The 19597-nt window shown below is 33.9% G+C and overlaps 1 protein-coding gene across 7 annotated transcripts in view; it reads left to right on the forward strand.

The window, feature by feature from the left end:
* ROBO1 (roundabout guidance receptor 1) overlaps positions 1-19597 on the forward strand; it is a 1104481-nt gene that overhangs the window by 570502 nt on the left and 514382 nt on the right. The gene's annotated exons all lie outside the window — the stretch shown is intronic.

Below are 19597 nucleotides of genomic sequence, written 5' to 3' on the forward strand. Positions count from 1 at the left end.
AGTTAGACAATATCCATCATATCATTGATAAGTTTTCACAAATGCCTAGGGTGCCTAACTGGTTTTCTTGGTTTCACTGGATATGGCTGGTAATTGTAGGTCTGCTTTGGTTATGTAGCTGTATTCCTATTATGTTAAGGTGTGCACGCAATTAAATTAGTAATTTAAAACCTATACATGCTTATGTTACACTACAAGAAGATATATCAAAGAAATAATCAGTCTTCCCATGTTTTCTTCCATCTGCTACTTCTATAGCTTCTCTTCTTCCTTCATAATTACAACCCCTAAGTAGAATTCGTGCCTCATATCGAAATTACCGAGTATCATAATTCTTCCAAGTGGTAAAGATACCTCAAGACAAATGCTGGGCATAGAAGCCACAGGGCATAAATCTGCAAAGAAGTAAAAAGCTAACCTTTTCAAACAATATTGCTTCTCTCTCACTTGCCAACTTTACATTTTCCATGTATGGCCCCGGAAGATGACCGGTTAGCCAGAGACAGGTAAGATTCCTCAAGGGAGGAACAACCTAAGACAGGCACAGTCGCAGGGGGGCCATCAGGTGAGAAATTGGGTCAACAGAGGTGAGGCTTAGAACCTCACCCCCCTGTTTTGAGAGAAATCTTCTGCATCTGTGGATTTTTTGTTGCCCTTGTCTAGCTTGGATTAATACTTAGTCTATAGGCACACACCTGATCATCTACATTTGCCCTCTTACAGCACTAAACTATGTTTCTACCTTTATCTTGCATCTACCTACCACTTCAGCATTTTATTAAAAATAATAATAATAATAATAAGGGAGAAATGTGGGATTCACATATAAATCAAGTATAAAAATCAAACGAATAATCATAATTGACCTGATTATTTATAGTTCATGATGCGTGATCAAAACCGCAAGTTTCTGTGATGAATGCCCTTGCACTGTTCACCATGTAAGAACTTATTCACAATGTAAGAATTCGTTCACCATGTAAAAACTTGTTCATGATGCTTCAGAAGATTGGAGACTGTTGAGAATTAGGCTTGGGGTTGATTAATGATTGTGCATGAGACCCCTATACAGAATTTTATTGTTGTTAACAACCATATGATCAATAAATATGAGAGATGCCCTCTCAAAAAAAAAAAAGTTATAGGGAAAGTTACACTGACAAGGAGAGTAACAGTAACCTCAGGTAATCTATGAAAACAAATATAAGGAGAATTGGTAGTCCCAAAAGTAGACTAACATTTTTTCTGCAACTATGTTCACAAAAAATCAATATATTTCATAATAATGGGCTTTATTTTTACAGACCATTTTCTTATCTTAAAGTTTTCAATAGTTTATTCTTCTCCATATTTATTCCTTTGGGATATACCCCAATGCCCTAGACATCCATTCACTGGTGAAAGGTGACTGATGACAGGTGGTCCTTAGAAGCGGGGATAGGAATAATTACAAGCTCTGTGACAGTATTGCCTTTGTACATTCAAGATTGCTATTTAAACAGAAGTTTTATTGGTATTTGTAATAAAATTAATGTTTGTTATTTTAAAAATAGAAATACTCTATGAAAATTTCTGAGGCAGTTTACTTGACTAGTCTCATTCTTCTTTCTTATCTTTCATATGAACTCATCCATTTTAATTATTCTCAAAGATTTAAAAAGTTGGGCACAACACACCAAATATGATTTCTTACCAGCTAAATTAACTCTAATTATATTATCTATGGTAGAATTATCCACATATCTTTTTCTCAGCCATTGTCCATTTCATTTGAAAGAATACTATAAGGTTGATCATTTTATTGTCTTTCATTTCATTTTAATGAGTTTTATTTCATTTTATCAAGACATTAGGGAAATAATGCCAGTGTGATCTGAACTTTATCTCACAAGCTGTCAGAATTTATCAAATAAAAGATTGTACTTTTTAAATTCAGGACAACCCACTCTCTGACCCCCATCAATATTCTTTCACTCTCTTGTACAGAAATTGATCTGATTAGCTAGACACTTTTAATAGTATGTGAAAATACTTATGATGTACAAAAGGAAGAATCTTTTTTGAGAACATAGTTTTTATATGGGCTTTTTTGTTCAGGTCATTATCTACAGTTATACACTAGCCTAGAATGCAAAAATTTTGGTTGGGTTATACAGTCCCAAACATGCTTTGTTCTAACTTGCATACTAACCTACAATATATTAATTGTTTTCTCTTAAAAGATAGACTGCTATTCACAGTGACAATATAAAATTTTTTTTTCTTAATACTTAAGTGACTTTTATTTGGGCATTGATAACTTGTCACTACCAATTGAAAAAGAGGACCAAAAAGATTATTTTGCATTTTTGTTCTTACTGTTATGTATTTTCCTTTTAATGAAGAAAGAATAAAATGCTGTTAAATGTCAAAAAACCTAGAAAACTAATAAAACTTAAAATTATTTATCTATCTTAGTCTCACTTAAGATCACATAGTCATTCCCCATACCTCAAGTCTATGCACAAAAAAAGAAAGAGAGGAAGGGAGAGAGAGAGAAGGAAGGCATGAAGAAGGTTAGGAAGGAAAAAAGGGAAGGAAGAAGGAAGACGGAAGGGAGGATGGAAGAAAGGAAGGGAGGAAGGAAAGCAGTTAGAAAGGGAGAGACTGAGGGAGGAGGAAACCAACGAGAGGGGAGGGAGGGAAAAATGAGAAGACGGTATCAGAAGACAGGAAAGGGAGAGAAAGAAAGGAGGCAGAGAGAAGAAAGAGCTCTCAGAAGTTGAACTTTAGCCTAATTCTAATGCCGCAGAGGCATTTCTTCCATGTGAATACATGCATGTCTTTTTTTTGATGAAGTAACATTGATACACAATCTTATATTGGTTTCAAGTATACAACACAGTGGTTCAACAGTTACCAGTATTATTAAATCCTCACCCCCACTAGTTCAGTTAATGTCTGTCACATAAGAAGATGTTACAGAATCATTGGCTGTATTTATATCCATGCTGTACTACGTTTCTCATGACCAACTTATATTATGATTGAGAATTTTTGTGCCCCTTTATCCCCCTTCTCCTCCCCACCTTCCTACTCCAACTCCTTCCCCATGGTAACCACCAGTCACTTTTCAGTGTCTGTGAGTCTACTACTATTTTGCTTATTTTGTTTTGTGTTGTGTTTAGATTCCACAAATAAATGAAACCATATGGTATCTGTCTTTCTCCACCTGGCTTATTTCAATTAGTGTAATATCCTCTAGTTACATCTTGCAAATGACAAGATTTCCTTCCTTTTTAATGGCTGAATAATATTCCATTGTGTATATGTACCACATCTTCTTTATTCATTCATCTATTGAAGGACACTTGGTTGCTTCCATAACTTGACTATTATAGATACTGTGACAATAAATATAAGGGTGAATATACCTTTTCATATCAGGAATTTTATTTTCTCAGATAAATTCCTATAAGTGAGATTACAGGGTGGTATGGTATTTCTATTTTTATTTTTTTGAAGAATCTCCATATTGCTTTCCACAGCTGTTTCTCCAATTTACATTCCCACCAACAGGGTAGGAAGGTTCCCTTTTCTCCACATCCTCACCAATGCTTGCTCTTCTTGTCTTTCAGATAGTGACCATTCTAACTGGTGTGAGGTGATATCTCATTGTAGTTTTGATTTGCATTTCTCTGATGATTAGCGATGTGGAGCACCTTTTCATGTGCTTGTTGGCCATCTGAATTTCTTCTTTGGAGAAATCTCTGTTCAGGCACTCTGCCCATGTTTTAATCATGTTATTTGTTCTTTTGATTGTATATATTTTTTTTAGTTGTATTTGTTCTTTTGAGTTGTATGAGTCCTTTATATGTTTTAGATATTAACCCCTTATTAGATAAATAGCTTATGAATATATTTTTCCATGCTGTAGGTTGCCTTTTTGTTTTGCTGATGGTTTCTTTGCTGTACAGAAGCTCTGTAGTTTGATGTAGTCTCACTTGTTCATTTTTTTATTTTGCTTCCCTTGCTTGATGAGATGTGTCCAGGAAAAAATTGCTCATTCTTATGTTCAAGAGATTTTTGTTTATGTTTTCTTTCAAGAGTTTTGTGATTTCATGTCTTACATTCAGGTATTTGATCCATTTGTGTATGGCGTTTACTTTTATATATGGAGTTAGACTAATCTGATTTTATTCTTTTGCATATAGCTGTCCAGTTTTCCCAACACTAGTTATTGAAGAGGCTGTCTTTTTCCCCATTGTACGTTCAAGGCTCCTTTATCATATATTAATTGACATATATGTGGGAGTTTATATCTGGGCTCTTTATTCTGTTCCATTGATCTATGACTCTGTTCTTGTGCCAGTACCATACTGTTTTGATTACTAAAGCTCTGTAGTAGAGCTTGAAGTTAGTGAGCATAATCCCTCAGCTTTGTTGTTCTTCTCAGAATCCCAAGAAAAGATTTTTTTCAGTCAATTTTTTATTGACTTTGGATCTTTGAGGTTTTCTGTGGTTCCATATGAATTTTAGGATTATTTGCTCCATTCAGTTCCTTGATAAATGCCATTGGTATTTTGGTAGGGATTGCACTGAATCTGTAAATTGCTTTGGACAGGATGCTCATTTTGACAGTACGAATTCTTTCTATCCATAAGCACAGGATAGATTTCCATTTATTGTTGTCTTCTTTAATTTTTCTCTTGAGTGTCTTACAGTTTTTCAAATATAGGTCTTTCACCTCCTTGGTTAGGTTTATTCCTAGGCATTTTATTATTTTTGATGCAATTATAAATGGAATTGTTTTCTTGATTTCTCTTTTGGCTAGTTCATGGTTAGGATATAGGAATGCAACAGATTTCTGTGTATTAATTTTGTATCCTGCAACTTTACTGAATCCAATTATTAGTTCTAAGTATTTTTTTGTGTGTGGAGTTTTTAGGGTTTTCTATATATAATATCATGTCATCTGCACATGCATGTCTTTTTAAACTGGTTGACTGAGAATGTGCAGCTACACTGGAAAATTTTGGCCATTTCTTAAAAAATTAAATATCAGTTGCCATATGCCCCAGCAATTGCACTCCTGGGCATTTATACCAGAGAAATAAAAACTTATGTTTACTAAAACCCTTACACAGGTATTTACAGCAGCTTTTTTCATAATAGGTAAAAACTACAAACAACCAAGATATACCTCAACTGGTCAGTAGTTAAACAAATGGTTATAGACATGCTATGAATACTATACAGTAATTAAAAGGAATCAATTCTTGATAAATACAACCTGGATGAATACTTAGAGAATTATATCATTCTCAAAAAGTTACATTCTGTGTGCTTTCATTGACAGAACCTTTTCAAGTGATAAAATTATTGACATAGAGAACAGATTAGTGGTTGCCAGAGGCTAAGGAGAGGTGGGCAGGTGGAAAGTGGTGTGGCTATAAAAGGGTGACATGAGAGGCCCTTATAGTTATGGAAATGCTTTTTATTTTGCCAATATTAATTTTTATACCCTGTTTTTGACATTATACTATAGTTTTACAAGATGTTACCACTGGGGGAACCTAGGTAAAAGGTATATAGATCTCCCTATATAATGTCTTAAAACTGAATGTGGATATACTGTGATCTCAAAATAAAAAGTGTAGTTTAAAAATGTACCTGAACATAAAATTAGAGTCTCCAAGCTTCTCAGACTCTATCAGCAAGGTCAGTAGAACTTAAGTTTTTATGGTGGGATTTAGAATGACTTTTGTCATGACTTAATAGCCTTCTAAATACATTATTTTTTGCAAGAATATATGACATACCTCTTAATGGCATAGTACATGAGTACATGTAAGATTGATGGAAAGTTTGACGGTAGTATCTTTATTGTCTAATTTTAAAAAACAAGATCATTTTTATAATAATCAACTACCTACATTGTTTTATTACTTTGGCATATATTTCATTTTGTGTGTTTTCCCACTCACTATGATGTTTTATATTTATGTGCCTTTTCCAGAATAACATACGATTAAAGATACTTTATTTTTCCCTTGAAACTACAGCGTTATGAGTAAGTAAGCAGTTTTATAACCAGTAGTAGATTTATATTTACTGGCAAGTTTGGTTGCCAGGTATTAGACTGCCAGATAATTTATATAATAATATTTAGGCATTGAAATACACATCTCAAAAATAAAATCCTCACATTATCATTAATGAATAATTTAGTCTTACCCTAAAAAAATCCAAGAATAAAGGTACATATTGTAAAATGTTTGTTTTATTTACATTAATTTACTACCAATGCAAGAATGACCACCCATTTGCTCAATATAAATTGTTACTCTTAGGGAAGTTGCTGACTTCCCCTCTTATGGTTTTAAGGTTTATGTTGAAGCCTGAGGACATTTCAAATGCCAAATATTGGAGATTGCTGTTATGGATTTTCCTCTTATTTATTTTTTTCCTATTCTCCATCAGTAAAAGTTAAAGTGTTTATTTGTGATTTCTACAATATTTCTCTAAAGTACTAATGCATAGTTTCCATCATTCTGGCAAAATGTAAAACTCAGCAGATTTTTATTCCATATCTGTGTACTTCAGTGCCCTTCCCCATTTTGCAGGAAAATGTGTTTCTTTAAAAATTATGGCCTCTATTAAAAAATAGTCACAAAAGCCCAAAGGAAAGAGTATTAGTTACTATATACTATATTAAGCTTTCCATCCATTTCCCATACATGTGCTGACCAAAAATATCCACATAGGAACTGCATCATTGGAAATAAAAATCTCATATGTGCTAATCACTAGGCTGTCTCTACTCTAAACACTCTGGAAGGGTTTAAGAATTAAGCTAGAAAAGGTTACAAGAGGCCAGTATTGCAGAGGTTACTGAGTCTACAAATGAGCATATTTCCACATGTATAAATAAATGTATTATGAATTATAAAACAGACTTTAGAAGGAGGGAATTAATTGGTTCAATATTTTCAAGTTTGAATGTGAATGTTTCAAGTACAGTTTCTGAAAAGCATTTCTATTTATGAGGTCATATTATTTAATGAACAAGACCGTAATTCATCATATCTTTATTCTGAACCAGGCAGATAATCTCACCAACTAAATTGTCACTAGTCACTTGACTCTAACAAGAAGAAAAATCTATGAAGACTGACTCCTACCATGTTTTAAATTGTTGACCATTGTAATGAATGGACTTCTTCATGAGCCAAGAACATTGGTGCCCAGAAAATATTTTTACTTAATAGACTGTCCCTTTTATCACTTGAATATGAATAATGATATAAATAACTTAATGTCTTTTAAGGTATTTGGGGTTATTTGGGATATTTATTGTTCAGGACCTTTACTTCCTCCACATGCATACCTATATACATATTCCTTAAAAATAGCTACTTTTAGACCTCCAATGACTTCTACACAATGGTATAAAGGGCATATCAAAGTGTGGGCAAAGGGTCTGTTTGTGCTTATACAGAGGATCAAAGCCTAATTTGGCTACCCAGAAAATGAACTAAGATACGATATGAAGAAGAACTTCCAACATCAGTACTCTCTGGAAGACTCATACCAGAAGATGATCATCAAAAAACGTCAACAAAGATCCAGGCGCTGCTACAGTTGTAGCTGTATTCATCCCACCGGTTCCTGGACTTGCCATGGGAATGAAGAAGGAGATATCTAAGCTGGCCTATGCATACAGTAAAACAACAAATTTGACTGGATCTATACTGTTGGAACTCAACCAAGAATTAGGAGAAGTGCAAGTTGTAGCACTCCAAAATCTTACAACTACAGACTATCTACTGTTAAAAGAACATATGGGATGTGAACAGTTCCCAGGAATGGGTTGTTTTAATTTGTCTGATTTCTCTTAGACTGTTCAAGTTCAGTTGGACAATATCCATCATATCATAGATAAATTTTCACAAATGCCTAGGGTGCCTAACTGGTTTTCTTGATTTCACTGGAGATGGCTGGTAATTATAGGTCTGCTTTGGTTATGTAACTGTATTCCTATTATGTTACCGTGTGTGTGCAATTTAATTAGTACTTTAAAACCTATACATGCTTAAGTTACTCTACAAGAAGATATGTCAAAGAAATAATCAATCTTCCCATGTTTTCTTCTGCCTGTTACTTCTATAGCTTTTCTTCTTCCTTCCTAATTACAACCCTTAAATAGAATTCGTGCCTCATATCGAATTTACCAAGTATCATAATTCTTCCAAGTGGTAAAGATACTTCAAGACAAATGCTGGGCATAGAAGCCACAGGGCATGAATCTGCAAAGAAGTAAAAAGCTAACCTTTTCAAACAATATGACTTCTCTCTCACTTGCCAACTTTACATTTCCCTGTATGGCCCCGGAAGATGACTGGTTAGCCAGAGACAGGTAAGATTCCTCAAGGGAGGAACAACCTAAGACAGGCACAGTCGCAGGGGGGCCATCAGGTGAGAAATTGGGGATCAACAGTGGTGAGGCTTAGAACCTCACCCCCCTGTTTTGAGAGAAATCTTCTGCATCTGTGGATTTTTTGTTGCGCTTGTCTAGCTTGGATTAATACTTAGTCTATAGGCACAGACCTGATCATCTACATTTGCCCTCTTACAGCACTAAACTATGTTTTCTACCTTTATCTTGCATCTACCTACCACTTCAGCATTTTATTTAAAAATAATAATAATAATAATAATAATAAGGGGGAAATGTGGGATTCACATATAAATCAAGTATAAAAATCAAACAAATATTCATATTTGACCTGATTGTTTATAGTTCATGATGCGTGATCAAAACCGCAAGTTTCTGTGATGACTGCCCTCGCACTGTTCACCATGTAAGAACTTATTCACTATGTAAGAATTTGTTCACCATGTAAGAACCTGTTCGTTATGCTTCAGAAGATTGGAAACTGACGAGAATTAGGCTTGGGGTGGATTAATGATTGTGCATTGAGTCCCCCTATACAGAATTTTATTGTTGCTAACAACCATTTGATCAATAAATATGAGAGATGCCCTCTCAAAAAAAAAAACCAGATCTGATAAAATCATGCTTTAATATAAAAAAAATAGCTACTTTTACTGTCTTAGATTTCAAAAATTTCCATTAATTTACAACAACATAGTCTCATTTGGAACAACATAAATAAGTGACACATATCATCTTACTATGAAAAAATAAAAGCTGGGAGAGTTTTCTGTTAAAAAAAGCACAAAGGCAAATTAGAATACTCTAATACTCTAATGGTGGTATGTAAAAAAACAAAGGTAAGTCAGAACCAACAAAGTAAAACAGAGGAAAAATAATATAGTGCATATGTTATTACAGTATATATAATTATCATCAAGAGAATATATGTATAATATGTGTCTATCATTGATTACACTTGGTAACAAATAGCAAGGAAAGGGAACGATGTCTTAAAATGCAGCTTGACTTTATAAAATTGAACTATTGAATGACCATGAGGTAAGACACTGAAACAACAGAGGATGGACCAAGTGGAAGCTGATTTGGTCAGCAGCACCCTATGCCTGTACTTTCCCAGCTTTCAGCATGCATGTGCTTTAGGAAAACCTTGTGCCAAGCGATGGCTACAGACAGCTTTCCTCTAAGGGAAGTGGGGGAGGGTGCAAAGAAAAGATCAAATAAGAGTAAAGGAGAAAAAAAGTAACCACTGTTGCCACTCTCACACTGAGGGGAAATCAATGGATGAATAGGGGTAAACCTCCAAGGCTCTCCTGGTCCTCAACTGGACACAGCTAATCCCTGTGACCTTTGGGAAAGCTAAAGGCATAAAATGACCCCAATAACCAAAAGCACAATTAGAATGAAGAGCGCAAAACCGTGACTCTGGTTAGAAAAAGCAGACAATGAAGGGACTGTGGAAGAAATTTGTCTCCTTAGCAGTTGAATGAATGCTGTCTTAGAGATGCCCGTAACGGTTGCAGATGGATGGCAGCCATCACTCACAGGACAGTTGGGGAGGGCAGCGTGAGGAGGAACTGGCAGTTACCAGTCACCTCGGGCCCAGCTTACAGACCGTTCGGCCTTTCCCACCTCCCTCCAAAGCCTCCGCAGTTTCTATCCCTCTATAGGGGAGGGCAAATGAAGGGCAGAGGTTGCAGCACTGAGCAAGAGGGGGAAAAAATATCTCCTAAGAGTAAAAAGATCCGTGATTTCAATATCAGGTGTTCTTTATTCCTCAAGAAATAAAATTGAGTGGACTCACTCCTGTCAGTACAAAGCAACCAGGCAATTAGGGAAACCAAAGTCTGCAGTGTGAGGGAGGTGTTTGCTGTAAGGATGAACTACTGTCTATATGGAAATACTTCCTGAGTGATTGAGGGGGTGTTCTGCGTCAATGGGTGCTGAAGAAATGCAGTGAGAACACATGACGTAGCATGACTAGACAAAAAAGAAATATTCAAATCTGTTTTCTCTTCAGTTTTAACTGTTATCTTACTCACCTAATCTCCTATGTATACTCCACTTTGACACAGAAACAGAATGTGTGTCTTGTCATTTCAAAATGCAAATAAATAGGATACTTTTTTTATTGAGAATTATTCAATGATCCTTTGAAAACAGATTTATAATTTGGGTCTGTTATAATAATTAGCTAACATTTTCTGACTTCTTATTGGGTATTTGGAACTATAATATGGTCTTTATAAATATTTGCTTATTTAATCCTCAACACTCCTATGAAATAGATACTATAATTTCACATTTTGTAGATGAACAGAGAAAAAAAAAGTAAAAGAGAGAAAAATAACATATCCAAGCTCACAGAGTTAGCCAGTGGCTCCTGAACAATATACTATATTGATTATCTAATTAATAATAATATACAGTTAGTTGTAGTGATTCCAAACTGCTTTGATTCCAAAATGCTGAATTAATTGTTTGACATTTTGACTAACAATTACATGGACCTCACTTGAATACCATTCAACATGTTAACTATCTGCAATGGTTGGAAACATGCTTTACTAACACTTGGGAGAAGTGGTAATAAATTTACACATTCTATGATGAGAAAAGAGTAGTGTTAAAGGATAAGGAGGCCTGGGTTTTTATTCAGAATCTCAAAAGTGATTCCCATACCCCAACCAGATTTCTCTCTCTACAAAAGAGTGAGTGATCCTAATTCTTTTGATCCCCCAACATCATTTTAATGCTAGGGAAGAAGTACTCCATTAAATCAGATATTACTATTGTGCCATTTCTGTTCCTTACAACGTGAGATGTATCCGTTCATACAAGGGCAGCTGGGGCCACCTGTTAACTAACATCAAGCACCATTTAATTAGCCTGTGTTGAGGTTACCGTATGCTTTGACTGAAAGGGAGAGGAATAGTAGCAGATGCTAAGCACAATAAAAGAAAAGCCATTGAATACCAAGGCAAAGTGGGTGGAGAGAATAACAAAAAAAAGTCAACAGATGGAGAGAGCCAGAAATACTAGTAAAATAGACCAGAAATTAACTCTCACAGATAAAGTTCAAGGGAGCAAATCTCTGCAGCTTAAACAGTGTCCCACCAAGGTACTGTCACATCAGCTACTGAATATGTGATTTGAGCATTTTGGATAAATACAGAATTCAACTGGACAACTGTCTTAGTTTCTAATTATGTAAAGGAATAGTCATCACTTATTATTTCCGTGAAAACCTCCATGACTTTTTTAGACCAACATTCAGACATCAAAGAAAAAATAAACGTCATGATGAAGTGTAATTTTCCCAATTATTTTAAGAGCTCAGCTCTGTCGTGTTTCCCCTAGAAAAGATCTAGAAACAAATGTTTTTAAAATGATGAGCATTTCTCCATCAATAGAATGATGGAGAAGGCGCTTATCTTGTTTTGTCAAATTAAGTTGAATTGAAATGAGTTAAAAGCTTCTCCTGTGACATTTGTATTCTTCTGAGTCACAGGCTGGTCCATCAATGCATTTACCTTACTAACACTTAGTATATTTTATGTTAATAGATATAGATATATAATGTTTTTGCTTAAATATGGGTTAGTTTTCTATTATTCAATCTGATTTAATCAGCCTGATGTAACTGGCTGTACCTCAACTTAGCCCAAACAAAATTGTACTTGAGAATTTTCATGTAATTATTTTTCCACTTCTTTTCAGAATTGTAACAGTTTTGAAAATTCAAAAATATAATGTATCATTGTCAAACTATATATTAATACCACATTTTCTTACATTTATTTCAAGAGTAGCCTGTCAAAAAAATGTATTCCACTTGTTTAAATCAGGATATACCTATATTTATATTTATAATCTACATCTGAAATTACCCAAATCAAAAGGAGTTCATTAAAATCAAAACACAGGCAATACTTAAATAACTTTTTCATTTATTCATATGACAATGTTTTGAGAATTATCACAATTTATTGCACTTTGCTTTATAAACAGCTTATCATATGCAAATATCTTACAAATTTTTCCATTTTAACATGCAAGAATGAAAACTTTCTCATGTAAAACCATCACCTGCTTTAAGTCAAACAAGATTCTATTTCCTAGAGCACATATGGAGAGTGGGGAGCAAGGCATCATTCTATCAGCATTCCTAACATGAATTACTAAAATGCCATTTTGAATTAGATTTATAATGATTATAACTTTAGATAGCTAAGTATATAACAAACTCCTAAATAAGGAAATAATTGATATTCATTCATTGAAAAAAGTTACCTCATCTTGAACTCAAATCTCCAGCAAAACAGTCCCTCAGTGTTTCATCAAATCATTCAACAAAATGTACTGATTACTTAGTCTTTTCTTAGCACTGTGCTAGAGTTAGGCACTTGAAGATGAGGGAAATATGACCCTGTTTTAAGTGCCCTTAAGCTTATACCAAAGATAAATCTCTTATTGATGAATATTTTTTTAAGTAACTGTCAAAAAAGAAAGGGGCTGAATATATCCTGATTTTATTTAGTCAGCAGTGCAATTCCCAAATCTACATATTAAAAAATATGTAGGCAAAGCCTTATTTTAATAATAAACTTCTACTTTAATAATATATCATTGAGTATTTCTAGCTTACACAACCAACTACCTTACTACTTTAGTCTATAAAAGGAGACAGTGAAGAAGCCCTGGTGATATGCTTAATGAGCTCAGAAATAGACTTATAAAATTATCCAATCTTATTGTTTAATGATGAGAAAAAAAAAACCACTGGCCTGGTTTTCCATTGCATATATAATATTGGAATATAATATAAAATTGCATATATAATATTGTAATTCCATCCAGATCCTATAATTAGACTGATGAGTAAAGAGAAGTCATGGGGTATAGTGAAAAAGAAGGTGCTTTGCAGTAAAAAATCATCTGAAATTCCAAATTCCCAATCCACTACTTACTAGTTACATGAGAGAAGTCAAAGAAATTTTCTGAGCGTTAGTTTCAGCATCTCTTAAAATGGGAACATTGATGAGGCATATCTTGATGATGTTAATGATGATTATGTCTATGATCATGACAGAACTGGAAGAATTACACAAAAACACACACACACACACACACATACATATATTATAGTATAGTTTTTATTAAAAAATAGAGCATTGTGTAAATGTTAGTTTTGATTATAATCAGTACAGTTTTTACTTCTCTTTCTTCAAATATGCTTCATTTACTTATCTAATCACCTAAACCAGAAAATGAGAAAAAGAACTAATATATAATTTGAGATCATTATGTGAAATGTATTTTTTCATTTAATACAATCCTGCCATCTCAGATCATGGGTTACAGTTACATACTCTATCCTGGAGATTATTTTAGTTTAGTCAAATACCAAACTTCTCTGAATTTGTTATTTTTCTCTTCAACAGTGTTGGATGATAAAGTTTTCAAATTTAAGAAGCATCTATTCACTAAAAAAATGATGTGTATGCATATTTTACATCAATTTTTAACATTTTGGTTCATTTTATATAAACATTTTCTAATTATCCACATGGATCATTATAATCATGGTTCTCTTATCTTTGAAAGAAACATAAGAGTGTGACCTTGATTTTCCTTGTAATTGCAAAGTTAGAGATGATCTTAATACATTGCTATCTTTTAACATATTGCTACTTTAAAAAAACAGGTTTCATTTAACACTTTATAGCACAATTTTTGAACTTAATACATAGCTTACCTAATTTTCTATGGCATATAGATTTCTGAAAAAGTCCTCACTGTAAAAGAAATTTTTTTTTCTTTGCTTCATTCTCTGAACTTTTTAAATAGGCACTACCTTAATGCACCTACTGATTTTTTTTCTCTCCATTTCTATCACATAACTCTTATTTCTCCCCTGACTCTCAGCTCAAGAGAATGAAGCAAATAAAATACACCTTCCACAATTATTTTAACCATACATGATTGGAGGAGAAGTTTCAATTTAATTTTAATTTGTTCTTGTAGAATAGTGACACAAATTTAAAGCCCACAGACATAGTTTTTGTACTTAATTTTGTAATTCATTGCCTGGGTTTCTAATTAAATGTTCTTAGTACTACATTTAAAGTACCCATTCCCTGCATTCCTCTTGATTAGTAGGAAAGAATCAATGAGAATTGATCCAATTTGTAGAACACAATTCTTATATTGATAGTAGTTTATATTCATTTGCTTTTCCCTAATCTTTTATTAATGGCCATCTTCAAAATGTCAATTAATGCCAAAATGCTGCAGAGAGATAATGCAAATCTATAAAGAAACCAGGTTGACACTTTATAGTAGGGTAAAAGGAAGAAACTTGTATTTTTATTGTGTATTTACATAACTGAATTTGACAGGAAGTGAAGATAAAAATGAAAACTCTAATGTTTTGAACTGTGAATTTCAAGCCCAATTTAAAAATTAAAAATAAATCGAATGATATTAATTTAAACAACAGACTTTTCTCTTAGGTCTCTACATTTCCACAATGTAACATTAGCTATGGGAGTTAGAGGAACAATTTAGAAAATTATGGGTTGTTAGTAGTACAGATACAAGTCTTTGTGCCTCGAAAAGATTGGCCATTTCAATCTTATCACCAGTGAAAGAGAAAAGTCATTATATGAATTTCTGCTGCACATTATAAAGAAAGCTTTAGACCACTCAGTCGTCATCTACTATCCTTTAAACTTTCTTTAATATTTTTCATAGTAGATTGAATAATTTTTAATACTATGCCATATTTTCTTTAGTCCTCTCAAAATACTATTTTTCTGAACTATTTGAAACTAAGTTTAAGTTAATTCACCCCTTAATTATTCCACATATATATCCTAAGGAGATATGTAAGTATATATGTGTATATAAATATATGTATGTTGTTGTTTTTTTTCTGTAGATTTTAGGTTGGGTCTTAAGCATTGATTGAATTCAAGCAAACACTGTTAGTTTAAATTTTCATAGGTGACATGTATATTATGGCACATAATTGTCTCCCCACTCCTGATACTTACTATTGGTGACACTAAATTTGATTATTGAATTCAAGTAGTGACTATAAGATCTATCCATTATGAAAGTAAATTTTCCCCTTTGCAGTTAGCAAATAAAATCGGGGGTGATACTTTGCTCCTGTAAAGTATGCTGTCCTTTACTGTTTTTCACTAATAGATTTGGGATCCATTGATGGTGCTTGTCTGAATGAAGTGTTTTATCTTAAGTTGCAAAATAATAATTTTTCTAATCCAAACTTTCCATTATATTTTGACATAGGTATTGGGAAAATCTCAATAACGAAATTGCTATATAGACAAACAAATTTAAAATTTCCCACTTTATTTACCATTAAAGAAAGTTGTATCACCTTTAATGAATTGTTATATGTAAGGATAAAGTTTCCTAAAGGTCATAATTTCATTGTTAAGGAGGCTGTAGATTTTTATTCCTTCTGTCATGGTTGTTATTTTATTAAATCTGTGAAAGACTAATTATAAGATTGCCTGCTCTTATATTATATATTTTGTATAAATAATGGTATATAGTTAATATCATTTGTGTAAATACATAAAAATGTGTTAAGATATTTTATCTACCTATCTATATTTGAATAGATGTGTAAACCACTCCAAAAATAAAAATAGAAATAAAGCCACATAGCAAAGTCTACTATAACCTAAGTCTATTGGCCAGAGTTCAATTTTAACTCCAGATACTAACAGTTCAATGAAATGAAAAATGTTAAAAATATAATATAATGACAACTTTCTTAACATAGGGAATATAAGAAAAGAGTAGATTGAAGGAGAAAATGACGAGTTGAATATTTAGTGAGAAACAATGTGAGATTTCTTGGAATCCTCATGAAGTTGAATAAGCAGTGGAGATAAGATTTGATCATTGGTAGAGCATCTATTTGAGAAATGTGGAAGTTCCATCAGCTTATAAAAAGTAGTTGAAGCTGTGAGCCCAATGAAGATAGCTACAGACAGCATGTTGAACAAGAAAAGGATGGAGCCTGGAGTCCTACATGATGCAAGCATTTAAAGGATGGTTGGGAGGGAAGCAGATGTGCACAGATGAAGTATTAGTTCTGTATGGCCCCAGAGATTAGAATTAGAATCTAGAAAACTGTTTGTTTGTTTTTTAACTTAATGTAAAATAAAGGACTTAATTGTAAAATTAGAATTGATTGCTTTGGAAATCAGTGAAGGCCAAATGGGCACTAAATTCAGAAAAATCTCCATCTCTAATGGAAAGTTGTGGTGAGGGTCCATCTGATATATTTCCACCCCTGAATTTCTATGATTTTATGCTCAAGACTTAATTTAATATTGAAAAAAATGCTTTATGTGTTTTTAAATATGTGGGAGATACAGAATGCATTACTATTTAAATCAACTTATGCTCAGTTTTTTTTTTCCTGACTTTGACATTGGTGCAGAAAATGCAAATTTTTGTATTTTCAAATTGTTTCAGATTGACAGCCTATAGCTTAAGTGAGATGTGCATTTTTGGTTACCATCTGTTCATTAATTCAATTATTAACTTAAGGGGATAAAAAAATTGTTTAAGCCCTTACAGTGTTGTAGGTCCATTGAAAGGTGGTAGTTGTATAAAAATGAAGCAGGCAGATTACTTGTGGAAATTCATTCTAATGGGATGGCAGGCACATAGAACCCAGCACTGCTAAGGCCAGTGCGTTTCTAGATGTGAGGGAGGTTTTTATCCTTTGCAGCCACATCTACTTCAATTCAAGCCTGGACAGCCCGAAATTCAGACTTGTGGCACAAGACCTCCTTCACATATTGGAAGTGCTAAATAATCTCTTGCTTCATTATGTTCTATTCCATGGCTTGAATAATCAATACTATTTAACAGAAATTTTAAATAAATATCTTTTGGACTCTTTGAATTAATCCTCTTGCTTGTGTGCAGTGAGTCCAATGGTTATTTTCTGTTATAATTACCTTTTGATGGGATGGGGAGGGAAGAAAAAAAATAAGTGCACTTAGTAAAAATGGCACTTTTTGTTTCCTTTAGTTCTGTCATATTATTAGCTAGGGGTAGTAGTAGGTAGATAGAATGTGCTTTATAGATACAGTTAAGATTCATTGATTAATTAATCCTGAGCCTAAGAAGGGGTTAGAAGGGAGATGGCTGTGAAGAGGAAAGCAAATTTGAAAAACGACTTAGAATAAGTTAGGCATAGGTGAAACAATCTTGTTTAAATAAAATTAGGTATCTCGTTTCAGATGATAGGGAACTCCCTCATCTCTGTGGCTTTTGTAATGATGTCCTCATTCTCAGGGAAGGTTCCATGACACAGAGTGTACAAGCCTTATTCCAAAGACTCATGAAACTGTATAGCCAAACTGATTTAGTTCATGTTGTGGATTTGGATGTATTTTTTATTGTATTTTTTAACAGAACGATCAGAAATGTGTATATCCACATTAAATACGCTATCCCATCATAAACTAAAAGTAGTGTTTCCTTTGAAAAGCTGCATTTTTTACTAAAAATAATTAGTCTGTAAATCACGGTGCCCCTAAACATTGGATTTTTTAAAACAAGACTGCGGGTAAGCAGGGACGTCCCCTTAAAAGCCTTTTAGAACATCTGAGCAAGCACCTTCCGTTCATATTTCTACATCAACCTCTTCTATTTGCTTAGTCTGCATGAGCAAGGACGTTTGGGCATCTTTGTTTGGAGCAGAATACTGTGCTACCCGCTGCTCAAAATACACAAAAATGCCTGTTTCCCATGCCTTCTTATTGGCATGACTGCAAACACTGGTCTAAACAACTTGTGCATACAAACAAGTGAACAGTCTGGATGGGTTAGAAAGTAGACCCTTTCCTTGCTATACCACTTCTGGAGTCAGTTTTAAGGGTAAACGTGACAACTGCCATCACTAGAAAAACAAGGATGAATAGACTAAAATGATCATCTTTCCCTTTAGTCTGCACAGATCTGTGCCTTTCTTTCCCCTTCATTTTAGCCACATCAGGTTAATTATATGACACACGAGCTGGAGAGAGGAGAGGGAGGGGGATAAGAGTGGATAAATAGGCTACAAGCAGAAAGCTACAAAGCAGACTCATGTTGAACTTTTTATCCTGTTTAAAAAATTTTTGAATCATCCCTGAATAGCTATGCCTGAGACAAAACGTGTCAACCTAGTTAAAAAAACTAGCAGGGACTCAAAATTAATGAGCCCTGTGATGTTTCCAGAGGGGCATTACCTGCATGTGCTCACTGCCTCATTCATAAATGACACAGTTTCTTCCTGGAGTGAACAGCTCTGCTTCCTCACTGCTCAGACTGGGAAATCCTCTGTAGATGCCGTTTGAGGTGATAAAAAGCCTGCAGCACACCTCAGCCTGAGTGACCTATGACTACGGTGTTCTATTTAGGAGGTACACGCTTGGGTTTTATCGTGTCTGTATCTGCTTATCAGCAATGGAGGTAGAGACTCTGCTCATATTTACTAACACGTACATATGACATGTAGAGTGATTGAGCAGGAGCAAAATTAGTAGTGGTGTCGTGAGGCTTCTCAATGGATTTATACTGCAACTCAACCTCTGGATATTGGAACTTGAGTATCATTGTGCTTAGTCTCATCTCTCAAATTCTGCATTGAAAAATTAATGTGCAGTGGGAAAGCATAAAAAAGATTTTTTTTATTCAAGAAGAATAAAGGAATGCAAATACATATCAGGATAATTGTAATAATCTCAAGCAATTTGGAATGTTTTGAAACATTCAGCCCAAAATGTGGCAAAGTTAAGCATTGTTTTACTCGTGCATTCATTTTAGTAAATTTATATCAGTCCTTTAAAATGACAAATTGTGGCCTCCAAAAGATGTGATACTGCACTGCTTTCTTCACTGTTCAAAAAAACTATGACATTTTTATCATCCACTCTCTTATTTGACAAGACCCTATTTTTCTCCACACCATTCCCCCCGACACCCATATGAGGTACAGTCCCTTGAGTCTGTAATTGGCAGGAGATGAAGCGATGATGGGGAGTGATCACAGTCAATAGCTTTGATTAACAATAAGGTAGAAAATTAGCAATGCTAGCATTCAGCCTCCCTGCCCTCTCC

Source organism: Manis javanica, chromosome 3 (assembly GCF_040802235.1).
Source record: "Manis javanica isolate MJ-LG chromosome 3, MJ_LKY, whole genome shotgun sequence".
Classification (NCBI taxonomy): Eukaryota; Metazoa; Chordata; class Mammalia; order Pholidota; family Manidae; genus Manis; species Manis javanica.